General features: G+C 36.5%; 1 long non-coding RNA gene across 1 annotated transcript in view; it reads right to left on the bottom strand.

The window, feature by feature from the left end:
* Positions 1 to 27,447, bottom strand: part of LOC109276545 (uncharacterized) — a 142,309-nt gene that overhangs the window by 100,178 nt on the left and 14,684 nt on the right. Inside the window, exon 3 of the long non-coding RNA XR_008424551.1 lies at positions 8,723 to 8,918. This is a non-coding gene — a long non-coding RNA (uncharacterized LOC109276545). The remainder of the gene's footprint in view (positions 1 to 8,722; positions 8,919 to 27,447) is intronic.

Raw genomic sequence — 27,447 nt, 5'->3', positions numbered from 1 at the left:
GATGGATCTAGATCTAAGCAAAATAGGTCAGAGAAAGAAAAATACTGTATTATTTCACTCATATTTGGAATTTAACAGGCAAACAAGGGAAAAAAAGAAGCTAAAAAAACATGTGATGGTTACCAGAGGGGAGACAGGTGGAGGGATGGTGGGAAAAGGTGACGGGGACTAAGGAGGGCACTTGTGATGAGCACTGGGTAATATAGGGAATTGTTCAATCAATATAATGTATACCTTGAACTAATATAACACTGTGTGTTAACTGTACTAGAATTGAAATGAAATATAAACAAAAAATGCAACCTGAATATGCTCTTGCTATGTGGTTTTATTATTTACTGTGTAGTATAAATGTAGGACTGCTTCTTTTGTTTGGTAGCTTTTCTTCAGTTAATCTTTTCAGCCTCAATTATTTTTTAAAAAGTACACGGTTAATACAAGTTTACTATTAAATTTCCATTTGTTAAGACTAGTTATCAAGAGTAATATACATAAAATATCAGCATTTATTGTCCCCCACAAGGGCTATAATAATACTAACCTTAGAAAACTCAGAAGACAAATGTGAAGAACCAGTGTCAACTTCAAAAGTTAATAACTATTTCAATAAAGCTGTGACCAGAGGTTATAACTTAACACATTCAGCTACACAAGATGAGTTTAGATATCACTCTGAGAAGCATGATTTTTCATTTAGGTCAAATGCTGTTCTTTTAATATAAATTTTCCTTATTTTCAATTCCAAGTTTTCTTGTGCAAAAATAACACTGAAACAGTAGCTACTCATGTTTTAGTTCCACTAGAAGAATAATGTAAACCACTGAATGATGCCAGTCTTACATTAGATGGTTTTTAAAAATCGGTAAACAGCGGGAAGGAAAGAAAAGACTAAGAACCAGAGATCTTTAGGATGATGAAACTATCCTGCAAGAGACAGCAATGGTGAATACATGTCGCTATGTAGAGGTCAAAACCCAAAGAATCATACAACCCAAAAAGTGAACCTTAATGTAAACCATATGCTACAGTTCGTGACAGTTATCAATACCGTTGTATCAGTTGGTACAAATGTATCACCCTAATACAAAATATTAAAAATCATGGGGCACCTGGGTGGCTCAGTCGGTTAAGTGTCCGACTTCAGCTCAGGTCATGATCTCACCGTCCATGAGTTCAGCCCCGTGTCAGGCTCTGTGCTGACAGCTCAGAGCCTGGAGCCCATTTCGGATTCTGTGTCTCCCTCTCCCCCCTACCCCCGGCCACCGCCCCGCTCACACTCTATCTCTGAAAAACAAACCTTAAAAAAATTTTACAAATTAAAAAATTGACTCTACTCATGGTTCAAGTTCTTAATCCAATTCAAACAATGTAAGAAAATCTTTTAGTGATTCATTCCATAAAAGATAAAACATTTGAAATTATGAATGCTATTGAAATTCACTTAAAAGTTGGTGAATACATGCGCAAGTATTTTTTGCCATGATAATGTGAAAACAAATTTTAGTGGAAACACGTTATAATAAACACTACTAAATTGAGGAACTTATGAACAGAAATATACCTGAAACTAGCTGTAATGTATAGATCATTTATAAATAGTCTACCAACCAGGATAAAATCTATAGATGTGAACATTTAAACTACTATATTTAAAGTTCAGTTAGAGCAAGGCTAACTACGGGCTACAGGCCAAAACTGTACTTTCATCTAATTTTGTAAATAAAAGTTTACCGGAGTGTAGTTGATTGAATTGTGTGCCCCCTCCCCAAAATAACATATGCTCAAGTCTTAATCCAAAAGCACCTATGAATGTGGACTTATTTAGAAAGGAGATCTTTGCAGATCAAGTCAAAAATAAGGTCACAATGGACTAGGGTGAGCCCTAAACAAATAACCGGTATCTTTCTAAGAAGGAAATTTGAACACAGTCCCAGAGATACCAAGGTAGACACACAGGGAGAACACCATATGATAGAGAGAGATTGGAGTAGTTATGCTACCACAAGTCAAGGAATGCCAAATATTGCCAACCACCAGAAGCTAGGAGACAGAACAGATTCTCCCTCAGAAACTACAGAAGGAACCAACATTGCCAGCATCTTGATTTAGGACATACAGCCTCCAAGAATGTGAGGGAACAAATTTGTTGGTTTAAGCTAGTCAGTCGGTGGTACCTTGTTAGAGCAGTCCTAGGAAACTAATACATGCAACCACACCTGTTTGGTTACTGTGGTCTATGGCTGCTGTCCTGCTATGGTGACAAAGCTGAATAATTGCAACAGAGACCATATGGCCCACTGGGTCTAAGACACTGTATCTAGCTCTTTACAGAAAAAGTTGGCTGACTCTGAAGATAGACATACTGAAATTCAAAATGTTTTTAGTATCACCTATGTTAAATACAAAAATATAGTTCAGGGCAGTACATGCTTTCTCTCTTTTGCTGACCATCATCAACCAGGTTTTAGTAATAATTATACCACTAAAGAACTAATTTGTACATTAAATGATATATCCAACAGTGACTTTTTTCCCAGTCATCTATATTTTCAGTTAGATTTTCTTTAAATCAGTTGCAAATATTTAATCAAAGTACTAGTAAATGGAGCATCAAGAAATTTCAGCTTTTGAAGCTTTTAGTTAATTTTCATTATCAAAAACAAATCTTACAGTAAGAATTTAGATTGGCCCTATGAAATTAAGGAAGGGCTGAAAAAAATAAGAGCTCAAATAGCAAGGTTTAACTTAGAAATTTAGAAATTGTGCTTCAAATTATCTCACGCTATAGGAGGAATCTTTCAATGAACATACTAATTTTAATTTTCAAATTTTGATATCTGCACCTACAGAAAGCTATTATATTTTAAATTCTACAGTATTTAAATTTGGAACAACCTTTTAATCATATAGAGCTAAATTTTTAAAAGAACTATATGCCTTGTGAAAATATTTATAAGGAAAAAATAAATATATATAAATATATAAATATTTTGAAGGCAAAAAGACCTTACTAGTAAAAATATTTGGGCTAAAGTAATCACTATTACTATAAAAATCTAATTGAGAATATCTTCAGTTAGCAGTATTTATTCTCAGGTTACCCAACACCTATGGAGAGAAGCTACCCAACTCAAAGTAAGATCTATAGAAGGGACAAATGAAGGTATCGACCATCTATAAAATCTATTATCTTTAAAATGCAACTCAATTTTATGACAAAACTAAAAATACGACAATTTAGGGGGAATTGTTTAAATAGACAAATGGTATAATTTCTAAAAGAGATTCAGCTAAGAAACTGATTAAATATATACCAAGACTATCCTGATTAGTTCTAGTATTTTTTTAAATATTTTTTGAGAGACAGAGTACAAGTGGGAGAAAGGGAAAAAAAATAGAGGGGGAGACACAGAATCCAAAGCAGGCTCCAGGCTCTAAGCTGTCAGCACAGACCCCGACACTCTGAGATCATGACCTGAGCCAAACTCGGATGCTTAACCAACTGAGCCACCCAAGCACCCTCATTAGTTCTAATATTTAGATTATAAACATGAAGGCTCTTTACTGTTTTAATGTACACATACATTTGTAGGCATAAACTTATTTTTGATAAGTTTTTTGGTAGAGTGATATTATAGGTCCACCATTTTTACAATTTTTAATAAAAAAGTTAAAATGTTTCTATTACAAGAGACAGTGCATTCTATTTCCTTACCTGTAAAATGAAGTTAAACTAGATGGCTCCTCAGCTTCCTTCCAGGTCTCCCAATTTTTTTTTTTTTTTTTTATGCTAACCTAACCCTCTTCATTTGATAGATGACAAAACTAAAACCAGGGAAGGTGGGGAAAGCCAAATAACATGGAGAAGAGAAAGACTAAAGCCCAAGGCACCTGGACCCTCAGACTTGGACATTTTTTGCTATACCAGGCTGCATATACAAAACCTCTAAAGGAGCTTTCTGTCCAAAGACATCTATAATTATAATCAAACTGGACTTGATTCCAAGAACTTTGAGTATTTCCATCTGATAAGTCCCAGCACTGTCATAGAAAGTCATTTTTCATGTTTCAGCTAATCTGAATATTTTAAAGAATAAATTAAATAAACATTGTTTATCTTACCAAGCTTCAAAATCTATCATGCTTTACTTCTTAACTTGGATACTCCGTATTTTAAGGGAAATGTCTGAACAACATACTCAGCTAAATTATCTGACAGAGAGGTCAATGCATACTGTCTAGGATACTAAACACATAATTAGAGACCCATTTATCTTAACAAGCACAGCCTTAGTGGATCCTACAGATGAACTAATTTAAATCATTTCTAACGTAAGAAATCATTATCATGCTTATGTCGTCTTTCTGTTCAGTCTAACCTAGCATCTGAAGAAATGAACAATGAGTGAGTTTAATCAAGGAACACTTATTAAACTCTAGGTTGAAACCTTTTCCAGGGAAAATATTTAAATAGAAACACACCGTCATTCTGGAAGAATTATTTTAAGTCTGCCACACTGATACAATAAAATTCAGTACAGCTGAGTAAACGTGAATTTAAAAAAATATATAGGAATTCACAAAGAACTAAGAGGAAAGGCACAATAAAATTTAAAGAGAAAGTGCCCATGTATCTATTTAGAAGCTATATTTTTTTTTGCACTATTTGTTACACCTATTCTGGTTATCTTTTGTTGTGAAATGAATTATTACAGAAATTAGTGACTTCATCTTTTATCTCATTGTCCTGCGGGTGCAGAATTCAGGCAAAGCTCAGATCAGCAGTTGGTTCCATGGGAAACCAACAAAAGTTACTCAACAGAATTCAGCAGGGTGATGGGGCTGATCAAGACAGTCTAAGATGGCTTCACTCTCATGTCTGACACCTTGACACAGATAATTAGACTTGGCTCAGTTTGGACCATTAACCTGAGTACTTCCGTGTCCTCTCCAGTACTGAAGGTCTCAGGGGCCTTCAACAGAAGGACTTTTATGCTGTGGCTGGGGCTTCCAGAGACAGCGGTCCAGGAGGCACAAGCCAAACTGGCAAGGTTTCTTATGACCCAGGCTCAAAAGTCCCAGTCTGTCACTTCTATCATATTCTGGTCAAGGAAGTCACTAAGGCCAGCCCAGATTCCAGGGTAGAGGAAGTGGACTCTTAAGAGTAAAAACAAAGAACTTGTAGCCATCTTTAATTTCCTCCATCTACCTTATTCCTCTAAAGGATTTGCGATATCTTACACACACAAAAATTAAGTGGTATAAATATGTTTAAAGACATTAAAAATCAGATACTTAGAAAATATATCCTGGCTCCTGCCTACTTTTCTGACTTCTCTTATTTTGGTCACTGATTAGGACTTCCCATATAATGATGTACACAAATGGTGACAAGAGACATTCTTGTCTCATGCTTGAATTCAGAGAAAACGTATTTGACATTGCTCTTCCAGCTAATCGTGTCTATTAAATTTCTTCATTCAGTTATAATTAACATACAGTATTACACTGCATACCTGAAACTATGATTCCACAGTTCTATACATTACTCCCTGTTTCTCACAAGAAGTGTACTCTTAATCCCCTTCACCTGTCTCACCCTTTCCCCCACCCACCTCATCTCTGCCAACCACCAGTTTGTTCTATTTCAGAGTGGTTTTTGTTCTTTGTTCATTTGGTTCTTCTATTCCACGGAAGTGAAATCGTATATTTGTCTTTCTCTGACTTATTTCACTTAGCATTTATACCCTCTAGATACATCCATGTTGTAGCAAACGGCAAGATTTCATCCTTTTTATGGCTGAGTAACATTCCGTTGTATATATACCACATCTTCATCTACTCATATGATGGACACTGGCGTTTCTTCCCTATATTGGCCATTGTAAATAAAAAATCTTGGCAATAAACATAGGGACGCATGTGTATTTTTCAATAAGTGTTTCTTTGGGTAAATACCCTATAGTGAAATTACCAGATCATAGTGAAGTTACTGGATGATATAGGAATTCTAACTTGAGCAACTTCCATACTGTTTTACACAGTAGCTGCACCAGCTTGCCTTCCCACCAACAATGTATAAGAATTCCTTTTTCTCTACATCCTTGCCAATACCTGTTACTTCCTGTGGTTTTGATTTTAGCCATTATGACAGATGTGAGGTGATCTCATTCTGATTTTTGTTTGCATCTTCCTGATGATTAGTGATGTTGAACATCTTTTCGTGTGTTTGGTACACTATAGAATTTTTGTAGTCTTATTAGATTAAGGTAGTTCATTTTTTTGTAATTAAATCCAAGTTGTTAACATACAGTGTAATAATGATTTCAGGAATAGAATTTAGTGATTCATCACTTATATATATATAACACCTAGTGTTCATCACAACAAGTGCCCTCCTTAACGGCCATCACCCATTTAGCCCATCCCCACACCTAACACCCTACCAGCAACCCTTAATTTGTTATCTGTATTTAAGAGTCTCTTACGGTTTGTCTCCCTCTCTGTATTTTATTTTTGCTTCCCTTTCCCTATGTTCATTTGTTTGTGTTTTTTAATTCCATGTAGGAGTGAAATCATGATATTGGTCTTCCTCTGACTTATTTTGCTTAGGATAATATCCTCCAGTTCCATCCACATTGTTGCAAATGGCTAGATTTCATTCTTTTTGATCGCCAAGTAGTATTCCATTGTGTGTATATACACCACACCTTCTTTATCCAATCATCCGTTGATGGACATTTGGGGCTCTTTCCATACTTGGGCTATTGTCAATAGTGCTGCTATCAACACTGGGGTGCATGTGCCCCTTAGAATCAGCATTCTTGTATCCTTTGGATAAATACCTAGTAGTGCAATTGGTAATTCCTGGGTCATAGGGTAAGTTAGCTCACTTCTATTCTTAGTTTAACTTTTTACTCTGACAACTTTTAACTATGACAAATGCTATTCCTGTATCCATTGGGATTATATGATTTTTGTCATTTATTCTATAAACATGATGCATTACACAGACTTCATTTTCTAATACCAAGTGAATATTGAATTCCTAAAATAAACCCAACTTGGTCACGATCTATTTATCTATCCTGTTAAAATAGCATTTTGATTCAAGTTCTAATATTTCATTTAGGTATCTTGCATCTGTGTTTGAGGGGCTGGCCTGCAGTTTTCCTATTTTCTAGCATCTTTGTCAGACTTTGCTAAGAGTTTATTTGGCCCGGGGGGGGGGGGGGGGGGGGGGGGGTAGGGAGGGGAGATGAAGGAAGACAGAGTTGGGTTCACTGCTCTTCCTTCTCCTGTTCCTTCCTTCCCCTTCCCTTCCCATTGTAAACAATCCAGTGCTAAAATCATAAGGTGAAGCTGAGCAAGGAAAACATCCAAGGCAGCTCAAAAAAAAAAAAAAAAAAAAAAAAAAAGCCAGAGTCCCAGCAACATGAAAAGGGTATCCACATACTGCCATGTCCAGCACAATGTGTCAGACTGAGACAACTGAGGTGATCCGAGGAGGAGGATTTACTCCATTTCAGCCTCTCTTTTCTATTGCACAGGCACTGAAGACTATAAAGACTTTAAAGACTGGTTTAGTGGCATCCCACACACTCAGGAAAGTATACCTATTTTCTTCCTGACTTTTTACTCCTATGTATAGTCTAGTTTCCATTAGAATTTCTCCAATTTATGAATTGTTTAGAAATGTGGTTTGTTTAGTTTCCATATATGTGCCAACTTGAATTATGACATAAACTAAGCTGCTATACCATAACCTAAATATAAATAAGCTAAAAAAAAAAAAAAAAAAAGTGGATTCTCCTTTCAGAGGTAGGTGGGTAAGCCAGCCTGTAGGGACTGCTCTGCTGGAGGAGTCTGTCCATTGTGCTATCCCAGCCCCTAGGGTGCTGCCGTCTTTTGCAAAGGAAAATTGCTTCACTAACCTCCATCTACCTTCCAGCCCATGGACAGGGAAGAATTTTCTTAAACCCATTTCCTTTCTAAATCAGGTCCCCACAAAGTTGCACCAAGCACCTCAACCTGAAAGCAATCTCCAGACCCAGTTGCAAGGCAGGCAGAACCACCATGTTCCTGGCTCAGTGAGTTCTACTCACAGACTAAGAAGGGGGACTGGATACAGGGGAAATAATTAGCATTCTCTGCCATGGAAGTTTTTAGTTATCTTTATGTTAGCCATTTTAAATTAATTACATCGTGGTCAGAGACTGCGGTCTCTGTAGTCTCAATCATTTGAAATATATCGATGGCACAAGGCCTCCTAAATGGTCATTTTATGTGTTTCCTGTGTGTTTGAGTATATGTATTCAATTGTTTTGTGCAGTGTTCCATATACATCTACCAGATCAATATTGTTAATTGCATTGTTCCAATATTTTATATCCTGATAGACCGTCTGCTTAACAATTACTGAAATGGTTTTATTAGAGTCTCCCACTATCATGGTCAAAATCATTTTCTTCCTGCTGTCAATTTTTGCTTTTCATATTTTAAAGCTATTAACTGTAGATACATTTAGAGTTAGATCTTCTATGAATTTTAATCCTTCATCAATATGAAATATGTTCCTGTATCTCTAATATTTTAAAGGCTGTATTGTTATATTTGAATAACTACAGCAGCTTTAATTACTATCTTTCTCCATTCCTTTTACTTCAAACCTTTCTGTACCCCAACGTTTCAGCTTTGTCAACAAGAGCTCTACTGGAGTTACTTTCAAATCTAACCAAATGTCAGGCCCGCCTGGGTGGTTCAGTCAGCTAAGTGTCTTGACTTCAGCTCAGCTCATGATCTCACAAGTTTGTAAGTTCGAGCCCCGCATTGGATTCTGTGCTGACAGATCAGAGCCCAGAGCCTGCTTCGGATTCTGTGTCTCCCTCTCTCTGCTCTTCCCCTACTCATGCTCTTTCCTTCAAAAATAAACAAACATTAAAAAAAATGTTAAATCTAGTCCAACTTTTGTCCTTCAAATAAGGAATTATACATATGGTTATTACTAAAAATGGATTTCTAACATCATGCTTTTTATTTGATGTTCTTTTGCTGTGGTTTTTTTTTTTTTTTTTTGCATTTCCTGTCATCTTTTAGCTTGAGTTCTGCCTTTCAATTCATTTTTCTATTAATTTTTATTATGTTTCTGTTCTCTCAGAGTTGCCCTAAAATAATTCAGTAACCACAGGTAACTTTTACGAATTTAGACTTTTTTTTATCCATTTTCTTACATGGTATGCCAACCTTTAAATGTTTTATAACTTTTAGCTCTGGTCTACCTCTTTACCCAATAGGTTATTTCTGTCCATATTCTAATTCTAGTTTTTAATACTCACAAAAATCAAGCATGTTTACCTTATACAGTCAGTGTTTGTTTATATTTACCATTTAGTTACAGATTTCTTTCCTAGGCATTCCTTTTTGTGTTCCTGATGCTTGCTTCTGCAGTAATTATGTTTCTTTCTGAAGTACAAGTGTTAGATATGCTAAAAATTGGTACAGACATCCAATTTTATTTCTTTAAAATATTTTGCCCTTGCTCCTGGAAAGTGGTTTGCTTACTGATTTATCTTTTTTTCCTCTTCCCTTTGAAGCTATTTTTGTACTCTGCAACAGCAAAGCCAAGCCAAGCCAAGCCCCTTATTTCTCCCTGTGGCTGCTCTGTAGTTTTTCTGCACAATGTCTAGTTTTACAGATCTACTTCCTTCCCCATTTGTGAGTCTCAGAAAAGGTATCTTTCAGCAATTCTAGAAAAATGTCGTCATTAGTTTGTCTAATATTTTGTTGCTCCTGTTCTCATTTGTTCCTTCTGCATTTGTTAATACACTAACTTCTCTTTTGTAGAAGTTAGATTTCCCATCGCTTTGTCTCTCTGCTGGCAATTCTATTTGTGATTAAATCTTTCAATTATGTCTAAACTTCTGTTTAAACTATCCAGTAAAATTTTCATTTCCATTATTGAAGTTTCTCATAAACTCTACATGGCTATCTTTCCATCTGGTCATTGTTTGATAGCTTCTTATTCTTTGATCTTAAATCTATTTTGTTTCTTTAAATGTTAGACATTCACAGTTTATACTGCATGTATATGAATTCTATTATCTGCAAACGTTGTGGTTGTCATTCATAGTTTGTTGTTGGGGCTAACTGGTGACAGTTTGTATCTCCTCTGTACTTCCATAATTGATTACAAGTTCATCTTATTTGGAAAATCATCACTGAATATTCCTGAGGTTTGGGTTTGAAGTGCATTCCTCAAGAAATGTTTTGTTTTTCCTATACACATCAGAGCATAACCAGTCCATTTCAAGAAAATTTTCCATGAGTATTCCCACATTTCTGCAGGGTCTGGGCTTTCTGATGCAACGCTGGTACACTTTATTGAAGGATAACAGAATAGCAAACATGTTCTTGCAAGCTACAGATACTGTATTGTTCCAGAAACATCTAGAGATTTATCTCCTCCAGAGCCATTTGCTTACATTTAAGAGTAAAGGTCCCCCTATCCCTCTAACCCCTTCCTCTCTCCCTACCTAGAAAAGAATGGGCCAATGTGCCAGCCATCCTACATAAGCTTCCAGTCTCCTGATTGAGGTCCTCCAGTGTTGCAGGGCAGTATCAGGCTATTATCATGTCCCCCTGTGGAAATCATGGCTTAGAAAACCAGTGCTAAGATGCTTTGTGAGTGATCTTTTTTCTGATCCAGAGTCTTTATTTTTCCCTTCAGAGTATCTATATAAAAAAAAAAAATCTGTGGCAGAATAATATATCAACTTCCAAGTAGTATAGAAACTAAGATGCTTCATTTCTAACTTATTACAGCCCAGCCCCACTTTAAGCTAAGCTTCCAGGTTCAGACTTTTTTGAGCAACAGGGTAAACTTTGACCCCATACTCTTGCAAGGGCTGGCTTTTAGTTAGGAATCTGCAGAAGTGACTTTTTTTTCATTCAGAACCAAAGCTGAGAGAAAAAAAAAAAGTAATCCCTTTACTATTTCCCTCTGTGGGTCAGATATTTTTCATTCCTAGTTAACTGATGTCACCTTTTGTGGGTTCCACCTGTATCTTGATGTACTCCTATCCTGTATGAACCTCCAATTTGCTTCTTGTCATACATGTAATTTATGAACAATCCAGAATCAGCAGCTACCCCTGGAGCAGTATCTGCATTATCGCCAGCTTCCTCTCCCCTCTGGCTTTTTTCCTCCTCACAATTTATGGACTTTAAGAATTTGCCTTACGTTTCTACCAATGTCATATAAATAAAAATTTCATTCTACATTTTGCCTTTTGTCATTTTATAATGTCAGTTTTTAATGCTTTTAATCGTAGGCTTTACACTTATTATTAGCATTATCAGTGTCTTTCAGTTTGAAAATGCCCGGCACTCTTTCCCTATTTACTGTTAAACTACCAATGGGGGTGGGGGAGTGGATTGTAAATAGCACAGTTTTGAGCTCTTACAACCATAGCTCACAGGAAAATTTGATCCATTCACATGTATTGCCACATGTGAAATGTTTTATGCTTCCATTTCAGGTTTATTTTTAGTATTATTTCATCTTTTTCCTTCCCTTCATTTTTTTTTTCTGGTTTGATCAGACTGCTGATAATTCTAGCCTTTTCCTTTTCAGAAATCTTGACTTTATTTTGGTGACTATTTACTCTGCATCCATCAAATACATGGAAGTCCATAATTACTTGAAACAAAACATCAACTCTTTCCTCCATTATGCAATGTATACATTGTGCCCACACAAGGTCCATTTTTCCCATCCTCCCTTCCCTACTTTAATAAAATGACTCCTTTCTTTCCCTCATTTTCTCCTACGTGCTTTGAAATTCTTTATTTCCTGCCCTCACTCCCACACACTAGGTTTTTGCAGAGGTAGTTTGTGCTTATTAAAATTTCCACTAGAATGCCTCTTTAATCTCAGTAATTTTTTAAGCAATTATGGTTTTCGTCACCTATTTACATTTAACTTACAAACAAAACTACATGCATGTGCACACACATAAGCAGACACCTAACATGCACTGCTGACTTTCATCATCTTTTTCTTCAACTTGAGGTCTATGGATACATTTGATTCAACTTTTATTTGCCTCAGACACAATACATGGGTGATTATGGTGGTAGCCATTAATGCTTTTTCAAAAATATTCAGATTTTCTTCCTCCCAGACACATCATAGAATTACACTTCCCTGTTCCCTCAGAAGTGAGTCATGGCCACATGACTGGCTTTGACCAATAAGATGTAACAGGAAGTAATAGGTTTCTTTCAGGATCACTCCTTTCCTATTACTACGGTGATCATGAAAGCATGCATTAAAACAGATCCTCCATTAGCCTGAGTCCCTATGCAGAGACTCATACTAACCCATGCAAGATGTATAGCAAGAATGTGAAATAAGCTTTTGTGTTAAGCCTGGGAGATCTGGAGATTGGTAGCACAGTTTAGACAAGACAGTCCTGATTGACACAAACACTCTGACACCTTCCACAGTTCCCCGTAGCTTTCTTTTTCCTTAACAGGTGAAGGATTCCTTGGCTGAGTCTAAACTTGTTGATAAAGCCCCCTACTCTGTCATTTGTAAACCTTATTCTATGCTTTTCTGACTTCCAGTATTACATATGAGAAGTTATATCTCAGTCTGATTCTAAGATATCTGTTCTGTCTGTGAAAGTTTTAGTCCCTTATTTAATTATTGCTTCTTTTATTTTTATCCCCTAGAACTGCTAATCCAGGTTACAACTCCTCATGGAAATGCTCACTTTATTTTTCCTCTGGGCTTTGATGTGTTTCCTGAAATTTGCCTTCCAGTTTATTCGAGGTGTAACTAAAGGATATAGATGGAAAAATTATGGCTTTAGATCCAAAAAGTGTTTGTCCCCACTGTATTTGAATCTGAAGTGTTTAATTCAAGTTTTAATCATGTCCTTCAACAACTATGAACACCAACCACGTGATTGTTCCACTTATGTTTCTGGCTTCTGAGTCTCCTTTGGATAATTATTTCTCCAATGGCTCACTGACAAGTTTGTTTTGTTTTTTTAAGTATCCTAGAAAACAGAAAACCTGCAAGCAGAAGAGGGTGAAAGAATCCCCCGTTGGACCTGAGGTATAAAAGCAGGCTCAGTCCTCTGCTAAGAGTCTTTCATGCTCTTTGGTCTCCTACACTCCAGTCTCAAGAGGCAAGAAAGACAGCCCATCCCATAATCCTTCCTGACCTCTTAAGATCAGGGAAACCATGAAATTCCAAGCTCCCCATATGCAATAGCTTTACAACTCCAAGAACAAGTTTGGTCCATTGGAAAGAATTCTGCACAAGTACTCTGAGAGTCCAAGTCATGACTAAACCCAGCTACCCACAGGTTACAGCAACCATCAAGATCAAGATAGGTATGAAGTTTATAGTTGGAAGATAAGGGCATCAGAACCAGATGATGCTTTTCCCAGCATGTTCTCTTTCCTCCTGGTCATTCAAGTCTCAGATCAGAAGTCATTGCCTTTAAAGAAGCACTCCCTAACTATTCCTTTCTAAAAGCAGCTACCCGCAATTCTCAAATACTTTATGATTACCCTGATTTATCTCCTTCAGAGTACTTAATACTCAATTTTTCTAATTTCCCTGTCAATAGGTCTGTTTCCTACGAGGATTTATATACCATGAAACAGTGAACTTGTCTGCCTCAATGTCTCAAACTATATAGTGCTTTAAAAATATTTAGTGATGGGGTGCCTGGGTGGCTCAGTTGGTTAAGAGTCCGACTTCAGCTCAGGTAATGATCTCACAGTTTGGGAGTTAGAGTCCTGCAACAGGCTCTGTGCTGATAGCTCAGCAGAGTTTTGTTTTTTTTTTTTAACTAGAATCTTATACTCTTTCCCTTAGAGTATAAGCTTAGATATTTCAAGAATTCTCATGTTAACACCTCTATTTCAAATGCCCAATTTAGATTCAATCATATGTTTAGCCAGAGTCCTCGTTCACAATGCTTTCCTCTCTTCCTCTATCTTGAAAGTTCTTCTGAATCATCATTTGATTAAATTACAACCCCATGTATTTTCTTTAGGATTCGTGGTACTTCTAAATCCCTGTATGTGCAAAAAGGTCACATTCATTTACCCTTTAGATCCGTGCTACCTTAGGAGTATGTAAGATTCTTGAATTCCAGGCCTCTCCTTTCAACACTCTGTAGGTGTTTTTTTTTTCCCCACGTTGTAGATAAGAAAGCAAAGCCCAATGCTAGAACAATTGTATTTCCTCTGTAAGTCATAGGTTTTTCTCTTTAAAAAAATAACCTCTCTTTAGCCTAGAAATTCAGGAATTTCACTTAAAACTGACTCTTGTTAAATATGAAAGCACGGTTATGAAAAGTAAATATACTGTTACACTGCACTAATTTTAAGGGGTCAGCATCTAAGGGCATCAAACAGTGCCCTATGGAAAAACAAACCCTGGGTAAGCCAAAAGACTAGGTAAGGCAAGTTTGGTTAAGGTGCTCTCTTTCTCAGTTACTCGGATTCACTGAGATAGTGAGGGTGGGAATCAGCACTATCTTCAGAAAGTTACCATTAGCTGAAATTCACCAAGTAGTAATGCAGGTCAGAAGGATCAATTCAACTGTAATTCATCTTACATCTGAACTGTAGTTCAGAATTAGCTGCACCAGCTCCAGAAAAATATATTTGGTTCAGTGCACAAAACTAGCTCAGAAATAAATAAAACTTAAACGGTAGTAAGGAGGGAATACAAAAAATAGTAAAATCATTACACAAATTATCTAAAGCCTTTTCCTGACTATTGCCTTCAGTTGTGATTGCCTCAAAACCTGAACAACATGACAACTGAAACTTTTTTTTAACCAGCAGTAAAAAAACTAGGAGTATTGTGTTCAGCATTGTGAAATACGAGGAATAGAGCTACTTGAGAAATAAACCTAAAAACTAAGTATAAATAAATAGAAAATACAGACAACTAATTTCTTCCATTAAGGGTTCTCACTCAGTGAGCTTAAATCCCAACGTATGCCTTTGAAAACCAAAATTTTTATGTAATTGTTTATATTCAACGTGGAACAAGATTAAAAGTCATTAATCATAGTGTTTTAAAGAGCTATACATAGGTGCTACAGCAATGATTTTTTCTTCAAAATACTTCAATATACAGTAAGTTGAAAATGTAGTCACTATCCCCCACGGTTATGAAGCATAAGCTATAACCTCGAATTTACTCCAAATTTCACTGATATATACACATTTTAACATGTCTTCTAATCACCTAAATTCCCAGAGAAATTCCCTTAGAGTTCACCAAGGTCATCTGAGTATATTCATTTCTATTGTCTCCATGTTCCTAATTTAGGTCACTAAACTGTGCAATCTAATACCACCGCACATCTGGCTTTTGCCATTTGTATTAAAAAAATGGGAACATTTGCACTCTAAGTATTAATAGGTTTCATCTTCCATTTCTCAAGTATTTTAGTGGCCTGTCTTGACATTCTTATAATGCATTTAAAAAAAAAAAAACATTATCTGTGACTCAACCACAGTGACCTTATTAAAAACCATTACCAAACTGATACTATTATGGGAAAAAAGAAAAACAAATGTTTGAAACCTAACTCTCAGTAGTGTTATGCTTGGCTTTAAGAGAAGTTAAATATGAAAAGAAACCAAGTTCTCCTTACTAATGGAGATGATTCAAGGTGGGATTAGAAAAACAATCTACCTGATTTATTTGCTGCTCCTCATCCCCATCCCTGCCTCACATCTCCTTAGATGATTTCCAAGGTTTCTTCCCCCCCCCCCCCACCCGCCCCGACAGATTCAGACATAGAAGAGTCCTATATAAATTAGCAGAGAACACACACAATGAAAAAGAAAAAGCTGCGAGGTACAACAGCAGGTGCAATTCAGGTCCCTACTGCAGACTCTTTTGCATTTAAAAGATAAAAAAGAAACCAGAAGCTTTTAAAAACTACCCTCCAAATAACCATGATACATGTGAATAAACAGGGTCAGTCTCAATAATCATTTACTCAAGTGCAACGTGGCTGCCAAATTCTTCCATCCCAGGAAATATTTTGCGAGTAGCAGATAATGAATTGTTGAGAAAAACAGTCTCTAACGAGCCCATGATATAAGTCATTAGTTTTTAGGTTCTCACTCTTCCTAGATAGAGGCTCACTGAGAAATTCTGACTTTATAAATTCCAGGCTCCAGAAGGCCAGGGAGGAAGATCTCAAATGAATCGTGGGTATCCTGCCTTAAGGGCAAGTGGGGGGGGGGGGGGGGAATGATTTTTTAAAGTAATTATAAAAGTCTCCCTAAATTTCTATTTCCAGCATTCTGACAGACTACATACCCTGAAAAACCCACCTAATTGCAACAGCTAAAAGGCTGGATAAAATATTTAAAACACATTTTGCAAAAAGCATTGCTGAGTGGGCAGAAAGGGGTACAAATCCTCAGTTACCAAAAATAAAATGTAACTAGGAAGTGAGTATCAAAGCCACTTTCTACCATAAAGGTTCTGCTAAGCTCTGGACCCTACAACTTCCTGCTGATGGCTGCACAGGACACCACAAGGGAAATCCAAGCCTGGGGCTCACCCAGAGTAACTTTAAAGACTATCTGGAAAAGTTGAATACCAAAAGGTCACTCATCCCTCATTGCAAGGTCACAAAAATTAATGACAAGAGGTATAATTTGTTTTCTATTACTGCTGTAACAAGATACCAACACACTTAGTTGCTTATGAGACAAGTTGAGTATTTTAAAAGTGTGGAAGTCTCAAATGTAAAGTCAAGGTGTTGCCACGGCTGAGTTCCTTCTGAAGGTTTCAAGGGAGAAGAACAAGCTTCCTTATCTTTTCCAACTTCTAGACACTTACCATATTTCTTGGGTTATGGTCCCTTTCTCACATCACCCCAATCTCTTATTTCTAGCACCATTCTAGCTTTCTAGCTCTGATTCCTCCTGTGTCTCTCGTATAGATAGCTTTGTGTTTACATTGGACCCATCTTAATAGTCTAGGATAATCTTTTCATCTCAATATCCTTTTTAAATTTTTTGTTAATGGTTATTCATTTTTGAGACAGCACAAGCAGGGGAGGGGCAGAGAGAGAGGGAGACACAGAATCCAAAACAGGCTCCACGCTCTGAACTGTCAGCACAGAGTCCAACGCGGGGCTCGAACCCATAAACTGGGAGATGATGAGCTGAGCCAAAGTAAGACACTTAACCGACTGGGCTGGTCAGGCGTCCCTCATCTCAATATCCTTAACAGGTTTACATCTGCTAATTCCCTTCTGCCACATAAGGTATCATTCATAGGTCCCAGGGATGAAGACAAGGACATTTTGGAGTATACGTTATTATCCAGTCTACTACAAGGCATTCAAAATAAAATCTGCAGTTTCATCGAGGAAAAGCCTCCTTTGAGTTTTACTGGTGTTCACAATGGTCTGCAACTTGAATTCACTGTATCTGTATTGCCCAAAATACGGGAGCTTAGTTGAAAGTGGTCCTAAGTATGTAGCGGCTACAGCTGACTGGCAGTAGCAAATGCACATCCTCTCTGGAGCACTGGACATCACCTCATGGCTCTAACCATTACTCTAGCAAACATCTGAGAAAAGCAACTTACAGACCAAAGTCAAAAAATGAAGTGGGGTACCTGGGTGGCTCAGTCAGTTAAACGTCCAACTCTGGCTCAGGTCATGATCTCACGGTTTGTGAGCTCAAGCCCCGCAACCAGCTCTGTGCTGACAGCCTGCTTCACGTTCTGGGTCTCCCTCTCACTCTCTGCCCCTCCCCCACTCACACTCCATCGCTCTCTTTCAAAAACAAACATTAAAAGAAACGAAACACCAGAAATCAAAGTCTACAAGACACAACTTTCAGCAACATCAGTTCAGAAAAAAAATCTGATTATAAAATCATATGTAATATGTTATGTACAAAAGAATCCTGTAGATATGAAAAAGGATTAAGAGGCCATAAAGTATATCCAAGCAAATTTTTAAAGAACAAAAATAGGAACTCTAGATGTAATTTAGAACTCAGTGGATGTATCAAAAAGATTAAACACGATGAAGAGAAAACAGTAAACTAGAAAAAAAATCTGAAGAGATTATACAAAAAGTAACTCAAAGATAATACAAAAGTGATTAAGAGGCAGATGAATAATTTCACTTAACCGGAGTTTAAGAAAGTAAATACAATGGAGAAGAGTCACTATATGAAGATGTTGCCTCAGTTTTCTAAGACCCTTAATACAAATACTCATATTAACAATAAGTGCCAGAGAGTTAAAAAGATCAGTCTCTAGATACACAACAGTAAAACTCAAGAGCACTACAGAAAAAAGATCTTAAAAGTGGTTGGCAAGAAAAAAAAAAAATCTTCCAAGTAAAGACGGAATAGGATTCCAGACCGAACATTTAAAGTGTAAGAAAAAGTAAGCCGATGAAGTCGGAAATATGGGAGGCTAGAGACACTACTACTGGCTATGTAGATCTTACTATCGTTAGTGTTTTAATCTGGGGGCAGTGGGTCAAGATACAAGTACAATATTGTGGGAAATAAGTGTCATGTTGGTAGAGGGTGATCTGAGAGTCCTGGATTCAAAAATGGTAACTTAGACTAAATATGCATGCTAAGATAATTAAGAAAGCCCCTTTAAGATAGACACAAAATCAAAGTTCCTTAAAAATCACAGCAAGAACATGGAATGAGATTAAGGACACTAATTCAATCGGGCAAAAAATAAAGAAAAAAGCAGAGAGGAGAAAGATACAGAAACCACATAAGGTGGTATAAAATGAAATCCTATTTAACCACAATGAATATAAATGGATTTAGCACTCTAGTTGAAGGACAAAGATTATCATTGCATTAAAAATGGAATCCAGCTATAAATGATAATGCAACTATTTAATAATAATTGGTGTGGTATAGGCACTGACTAGTCGAAATGCATTTGCCAACAAATCAGAACTTTGGTCATGTCCAGTGTGCCCATATGGGATCACACCAAGCAGCAGCCCTGAGTCCAGTCATATGCTTTATTCATATATCATCTCTAAAACAGACACGTAAAATGTTAAAAATCTAAGAATGAAGGATGTACTAGATAAATACCAAAAGGAAGTTGATAAATGATATTAACAAAATAGACGAAGACAAAAACAAAACAAAGCATTACCAGAGCTAGATAGTCGCTGTATGATCTATCTAATCACACAAAGCACACAAGTGTGTTAGCACTGTTGCCTTTTCACTTCTTGCTGTTCACTGCGGCGATTTAGCCTGTGCAGGTCTCACAGCTGTTGGTAGTTGAGCCACACATGCTGAGGGTTGGAAAGAATTCACTGATGTACCCACAGCTTTTTCATTGGCTATTCTAATTGCTTTGGTCTATAAGCAGAGTCTTGGGAAAGTTATACAACTAAGGGGTCATATTCATGTTGCACTCATTTTGAAATTGTTTCCTATTTCACTGTCACATCTTTTCCAGTATTCGTAGCATTTTATTTGCCTTTCACCAAGTGCGCCACCCTGGAAAGACAGACACCAATCTACATGAGCTGCCTGAAAGTCACTGGTCCTGCTGAATCAGGTAGCTTTACTCTCCACAGTTCAACTGCTTGCCAAATAAAGAAGAAAGAAGACACACTATACTCTGCTCTTCATTAGGTAGTTAAGAATGAATTGAAATCTGAGAACTGGAAGGGAAAGAACAATTTACTCTGCTTACAGTTTCAATAAAGAGGAAAAATGCTTTGTGTGGATGCCAGCAATTATCCTGTATATTTTATTGTAATGTAAGCAGCCAAGCCTGGGTAGTTAACGCAATAAAGGGAAATGAATAAATCCCTGTCCTGTTATTATTTTTCAGATCCTGTGGATCTGTAAACGCTGTATGGGAGAAAAGAAATGTTAGTCAAATAACTTGAGGAAATGTTAATGAAGAAGTTCTGGGAAGCTCTGGAACCATTTAATTCTTCCACTGATGGCTACGTCAGTCACACATTACCCAATTAACAGGAAGCTCAATGTGTTTTTCACATGTAACAAAGTGGAAAATTTTATTAACTTTTAGAATTATGCTGATTTACAAAAAACTTTTAAGATTATTATTTGCAAACAAGTATTCTTTCACTTCATGAGGACGGGCATTAGAAGAAAACAGGGAAGGTAAAAATTAATCCATAGTGAAAGCAAGTAGATCAGTGCTTATCTGGGAATGAGGGCAGAACAGAGAGGGACCAAAGGAAGGAGTATAGAAAGGCACAAGGAAACCAAAGGGTGAGGATTAGGTTCATTTTCTTGCTTGTGATGGTTTCATGGATGTACCTAGGTCAAACTTTTCAAATTGTACACTTTAGATGTGTGCAGTTTATATGTCAATTATATCTCAATAATTTTTTTTAAAAAGGAATGATAGGAATATACCACCTTGTAACCCCTAATAAATTATCAGACAGTCCCCATCAACAGAAGGCTGTCAGCACCTGGAATTACTCCATTTCGGCATCACTAAAAACAGGCCAACCAAGACATTGTAGCCTCTTTGTGAAACACTCCGTAACATGTTTGAATATTCTTGGCCACAAAATGAACATAGGTATAATCAAGTCCCTAGTCTACAGCTAATTTACACTTGTAACAAACAGGAAAAAGTTAAACAAGGAAGTAGAGACAAATCCAGACTGTGGAATATTCTGCAAGACAATGGACCCATTTTCTATACAAATCAATGCCATGAAAGGGGGGTCTAAAAGGGTCTACTCTAGATCAATAAGAAGACTTCTGGGATTTAACTAAATGAAACTCATGGAATTTAAGTGAAGCCATTATTTCCCTCACCTTTGGGACCACTGTAACAATTTGGTTATGGACTGGGTATTCAGCATTACCAAGGAGTTATTGCTAGCTTTGTTAGGTATACTAGAATATCCTCAGGGTATGTAATTAAATGTCCTTAGATTCATTTTTAAAGACCTAGGAGTGAATAACATGTCTGGAATTTTCCTTAACATACTTCAAATATTAAAAAAAAAAAAAAGTACGTAAAATGTAAAATCTTGACCAGATAAATCTGGTTGATGAGTAGGTGTTGTTCTTTATATTAAAGTGACTTTTATGCCTACTTGAAATGTTCAAAAAAATTTAATGAAACTAATTTCTTCCTGAAACTGACCAAGTTTAATTATTATAAAGTTACCTGAATTCTTACAAAATCTAAGTATCTACAGCCATCTAAATTGTTCTATTAAAATTATGACTGACTTACAAGAATACTTGAACTGTTACCATACCCAACTGATTTGCTTGGGAATATTTACAGCGTGATCACAGGGATCAATACAGACAATTAAGCTCAACCATCATTGTCAATAATGAGCACGGCAGCCAAGTGTTCAACAAATGTATCCTCAACATATATCAATACCTCACTCCACTTTAACTCTTACTGCATCTTAACTCCAGTCACCATACTAGAGTATATATTAGTATATTCTATATTCTATATATATATTCTATATATATATTCTATATTCTATATATATATTCTATATATATATTCTATATTCTATATATATATTCTATATATATATTCTATATTCTATATATATATTCTATATATATATTCTATATTCTATATATATATTCTATATATATATTCTATATTCTATATATATATTCTATATATATATTCTATATTCTATATATATATTCTATATATATATTCTATATTCTATATATATATTCTATATATATATTCTATATTCTATATATATATTCTATATATATATTCTATATTCTATATATATATTCTATATATATATTCTATATTCTATATATATATTCTATATATATATATTCTATATTATATATATATTCTATATTATATATATATATATTCTATATATATATTCTATATTATATATATATATATTCTATATATATATTCTATATATATAGAATATATTATATATTCTATATATATATATATAGAATATATAATATATTCTATATTATAATATATAGGTCTATATATTAGTATACACCATACTAGAGTATATATTAGTATGTTAGTATATAAGTAGTATATTCACATATACTATTTCTAATCCATCCCAAAAGTATTAAGAGGTTGCTATTATTGCCTCCATTTTACAGAACAGAAAACTGAAGTTTGTTAAGTAACTTGCCCAAGGGCACAGTTCCCAAGTCTTTCTGAATCCTAAGACAGAATCCTTCTACTATCCACACAGTAAGAACTCTACTAACCATGATTTCCTACAAACGTACATGTATGGATTACGTAGCTTCTATTAGGATTCTTGTCAAAGAAAAACAAAGATGACCAATATGCAGAAAGTTGCAAAGAGTTCAGTGTATTTTGATCCATTCAAATTTGTCCAAATGCACAATGTAGTTTGCACAAAGCGTCCTGGTCTCCGGTCCTGCCTGAATTCCAGTTACAGCTCTGCCACTCACAACCTAAGTGGCCTTTGGCAACTTAACTCCTCGGAGTCTGTTTTGACATGACTGAAATCTGAATGGTAATATCAAATGGTTGTTGCAACTATGATGGTAAATGGTGAAACACGAAAAGCTGATTTAGTGCCTGGGACATTGCTGGGTTCTAAATATGAGCACCATTATTTTACTCACCTTTTGTGATTTGTGCATAAGAGAACAAATCCAATAACAACTACTCTTTGAATGCTAACCCTGACTGCCATCAGCAAAAGAACCATCTGTTGCTCAAGTTATTGCTTTTCTTGGCCCAAGGCATGGTTGTCCCAAATCTTTCCATCTAAAATTCTGTTTTAACTTAAACATTATCTGTAAGTCAGGGTTGCACTGCTCTACTCAAGAGTGGCTGGCAATGGGCAGCAGCATTTACCTTCAACACAATGTCACTTAAAAAGATGTTTTAGGGGAAACTGCTCCATCTGCAAGGTTTGGTCCTGCCCTGTTCCCTTCCCCAGTTAGCAAAAACTTTGGCTAAGCCAGAAACTCTGCAGCACACAGACTACATTCACCAAGAGTCGAGACAGTGAGTCCCAATAGGAAAAGGAAATAAACTGACAACCATTTGGAGGAAGACCTTTTTTTAATTAAGAGCTTTTTATTATGCTACAGCCTGGGTAACACTGAGTCTGGTATCTAAGATTTTAACCTAATACACACCCTTCCAAAGACCCCTATATGGTTTTTGAGTTAATATTCAGATCAATATTCATCCACGGGAATAATACCCTGAGGAGAAAACCCTCTACCCATCAGATCCAGAAAGAAAATTAAAATACCTTTAAAGAAAAATGTCTGCACATTTGCTAGTAAGCCCATTATGAGGCTCAATTTGGCCCAAGAGCTAAAAATTACTTTAAAATACATGTAGGGCATCTACCGCATCTCTGAAGAAGTACCTATGTTCCAAGATGGCAAATTTCTTTTCATTTCATCAAATCACAAAAAACTGACAAAAATCAAGGCATCTGAAACCCAAAAAGGCACCTTCTCTACTTCTGAAATTCCCAGTTCTTACAGTCATGTTCGGAATGGTGGACAGAAGGAGGTAAAAGGCAACTTACAGACTCCCCTTCACTCTCAATAAAGGATTCTCCATTTTCATAGCTCCAGTAAGCTGGCCATCCAAGGAGAATTAAGGAGAATTAAGACTTCTATAGGCATCAAGTAAGTCCTACAAGTTCTTTAATGGGTGCTCAAGAGACCTGAATATGTTATATAGCTCTAACAGCTGCCAATATTTATATTTGAAGTCATCACCCACCAGGGATTAAGACCATAAGAAAACTTTAATTGCAGATAATAAGCAAGATAAAAGTTTACATGGTATATAGGCTGACACCCCCATTGGAGTCCTGCAGAGTTTTACAGACTTGTAAGATAAACAATCACATGAACCTCTGTTATATACAGTAGAGAGCAATATCAAGACAACAGTGTAGAAATTATACTATGAAATGTATTATAGTTCACAAAACTTTATATCCTATCAGATGGATAAAAGTAACTCCTTAAAACTAAGTATTGATTCACTCACCACAAGAGTGGTTGTCAATTTCTATGTATATAAAAGTTATAATGGGTAAAGATTTTGAATCTAGGAAGCCACCCTCAGAGGCTCTGATTTAGCAGGACTTGGAAAGGACACTAGTAATCTGAATTTTTAATAAGCATTCCAAGTAATTAAAATGCACACGGTCTGAGAACTGTACTTTGAGTAACACTTCAATAAAGGAGAAAAGAAAAACCATGAACTTGATGCTCAGTGTAACCAGAGCACAGAAAAACCCAAAATTTTAAATCTGTACTGAAGGACTGCCATCAGCAGTGGTGATCAAGTAAAGCAGTGTTTAAGAAAGTGAAATGGAGAGCAGAGAAAGAGCTCAAGCTAGCCATCACCATCTGCCTCCTGAAGCTAAGGGATACACATTGAGGTGCAAAATCTGTTTTTGTTTTTGTTGGTTTTTTGTTTGTTTTGCAAAGGAAGAGGAGGGTGTATGAGTAAGCACCAGCAGGTTCACTGGACTGCATATGGCTGTCAGCAGACAACGGAGCCCCTTAGATGGGCTTTATCTGCAAAACTCAGTGGCCACCAGAGGAGAAAAAAGAACCTTTGGAAAGTGAAAAAGTTTGGTAACTGCCTATTTACTTTGATTAGGACAAGTTGAGTCAAAGCAAACTCAATAAGTGCTAGGGAAGAAATTTCATCTTAGAGCAAACTCACAAATGCTAGGTAAGAAATTTCATCTTTACCCATCCCCAACTTAATCATCCTTCGACATCTGGTCCAGGAAATACCTGTTTCAAAAGATGAGCAATCAAAGAAAGCAAAACAGGGGGCACCTGGGTGGCTCAGTTGGTTGAGCATCCAACTTCAGCTCAGGTCATTATCTCACAACTCATGGGTTCGAGCCCCACGTTGAGCTCTGTGCTGACCACTTGCTCAGAGCCTGGAGCCTGCTTCAGATTCTGTTTCCTTCTCTTTCTACCCCTCCCCCACTCACACTCTGTCTCACAGTCTCTCAAAAATAAGTGAAAGAAAGAAAGAAAGAAAGAAAGAAAGAAAGAAAGAAAGAAAGAAAGAAAGAAAGAAAGAAAGAAAAACAGGATCTATTGGAAGGTACTGGAAGGAAGAAAAACAAGAAATAATCCTCACTGGAAACCTTTCACCATGAAGCAAATAAATTGTCACCAAACCTTCTACCGTGAGTTTTTAAAACTCAGAAAAGTAATTACTTCTATGAAACAAGAGCACAATGCAGAGATGAAAGATCTCACAGTAGAAATGGAGGAAAAATATGAAGAGATAAAACAGGACTAGCAGAGTTTAAAAAACATTGAGGGGGCAGGGGAGTGAGAAAAGTCATAGAACCATGATTGAAAACCAAAATTAAAAGAATCACAGAGAACAAACAGTTGAAAATACAGAAAGAGATACAAAGTGAGAGAGAATAAATCCAAGATTTTAAAGTAATTTAGAAATAAAATGCCAGTTATTGAGGAACAGTGTATGTATAACTTGCTACCCAAGTGGGGGAAATGAACAATAAAGAACACCTAGAGACCTAGCAAAAAATAAAGTCTTCAAGTGGGGGAAAAAAAAAAAAAAAAAAAAAAAAAAAAAAACGAAGCTATACTGAAAGAGTACTTCATGTTCCAAAGAAAATTAACCCAGAACAGCAAATCCCAGGAATAGTCTAGTGAAGTTTGTGTACTTCAAAGACTCATTTGAGCAGTCAAGCAAACATTGCCCAAGTGACCTAGAAGGATAACCAAATCAGCCTAGCCAGCCTTTTCCACAGAAATATTCAACTTTAGAAGACAGTGGGATAAGTCACACAGATTCCTGAAGCATTAAAGTATGAATCAAGAATTTCATACCTAGCCATAGATATTTGTTGGGATTCCTTTTACCCATTTCAAATAAGCACTGTTGTGTCTTGTTTTTTATTTTGACTCCAAGTTAGTTACAACATTCTATTTTGTAAGTAATTTTTAACCAATACTTTCGTGTTCTTCTTAAAGATTGCCAAAATTGTATAAGCTCCACAAAACCTGGATCTAACACCAGCAAGACAGCCTATTAGAAGAAGAAATTTTAAATGTAAACATCTGCCGAAGCACACATCAGCTGCAACTGCCAGCACGATGGGTTTGTCTTCTGTCTTACAAATCTCTTGAGAATGCTTCTCATTGGCAGAAAACAGAACCCTGCTGGCCAGGGAACCTAAGAGTTTCCCTCAAATACCAGGGCTAGCATAGAAAGGACCAAAAATGGTAAAGAAATGCTTAAGGAAAACCAAGAACTATGTCAGCAGCTCAGAAAAACCTCAAAAGTCTAAAAAGGTATTCTTGATCTTACTGCCTCTTATCAAAGAGTCATCAATGACTTAGTTTAGTTGCATCTTTTTAATTACATGCCAATCATCCCACTCATAAACTCATGTTTAAGATTCACTGCAACTATCAGCAATAAAAACATCAGCGACATCTTAACCACTCTTAAAAATTAGGGGCACGTAACCATCATGGTGAACACACAGAACACCGAAGGGGGCCACCATATAGAAACCAGCATAGCCTTTCCTACAACTGCTCACTTCCCCCTAATGCTGAATGAAATCTCAGGTAAAACCCAAAACTATCTGGATTACTCCTGAGCAACAGGGAAGTTCCACCTGACACACGGGATATTCTCAGGTCAGTATTTGCATTTTCCAGTCTCATGTAATCATCAAAACCACCAACTTCATTTAAAGATCAGCTTCTTCTCAAACGTGCCTGGCTCTGCCCACTTTGAGCCAGAAGCCAACAACAGCAAAGGCACGGATGAATTAGTGCCTCCGTTCCCAAGGCTTGGGCTGCTTCTCCACGATTCAGAACCAACTGTAGGTTTCTGCCTCTCTAACATTAGCATGAAGGGAGGAGGAGATAGGAAACTTGAGGGTCCATGATGGCTCTTGTCTGGTACCACCATGATCTGGAAGCAGCTTCAGGGCTCAGATGGTATTTCAAGTAGATATTCTCTCATGGAACACAGAGTTCTTTGGAGATCTTCTCACAAGAATTCTCTCACCTGCTTTCCTGCTAATTTAAGTAATGTCCTGTCTGGCCAGAGAGTATGAGGTTACCTTGCCCCACCTTCTAACCATCCCTCAGAAGCAGTCCTCTGCTTAAAAGGAAGACATCATCCTTTTAAAAACAAGCCTAGGCCAACATCTTCAGCATGCATGAGTGGCACTGTATGGGAGCTGTTCTGACTATTTCCAGTTAAAGTGGTCTTCATGGTCTAAAACAGAAGACTCGGACTTTTGAGACAGATTTTCTAAAGGTGGTATTTTTAAGATTCCAAACACTAAGACTTACAGTTGGTGGGAAGGAGTTAGGCAA

Source organism: Panthera pardus, unplaced genomic scaffold (genome assembly GCF_024362965.1).
Source record: "Panthera pardus isolate Hobbes unplaced genomic scaffold, ASM2436296v1 HiC_scaffold_21, whole genome shotgun sequence".
NCBI lineage: Eukaryota > Metazoa > Chordata > Mammalia > Carnivora > Felidae > Panthera > Panthera pardus.
Note: the sequence above shows the minus strand (reverse complement) of the source record. Positions and strands in the feature narration are given on the sequence as shown.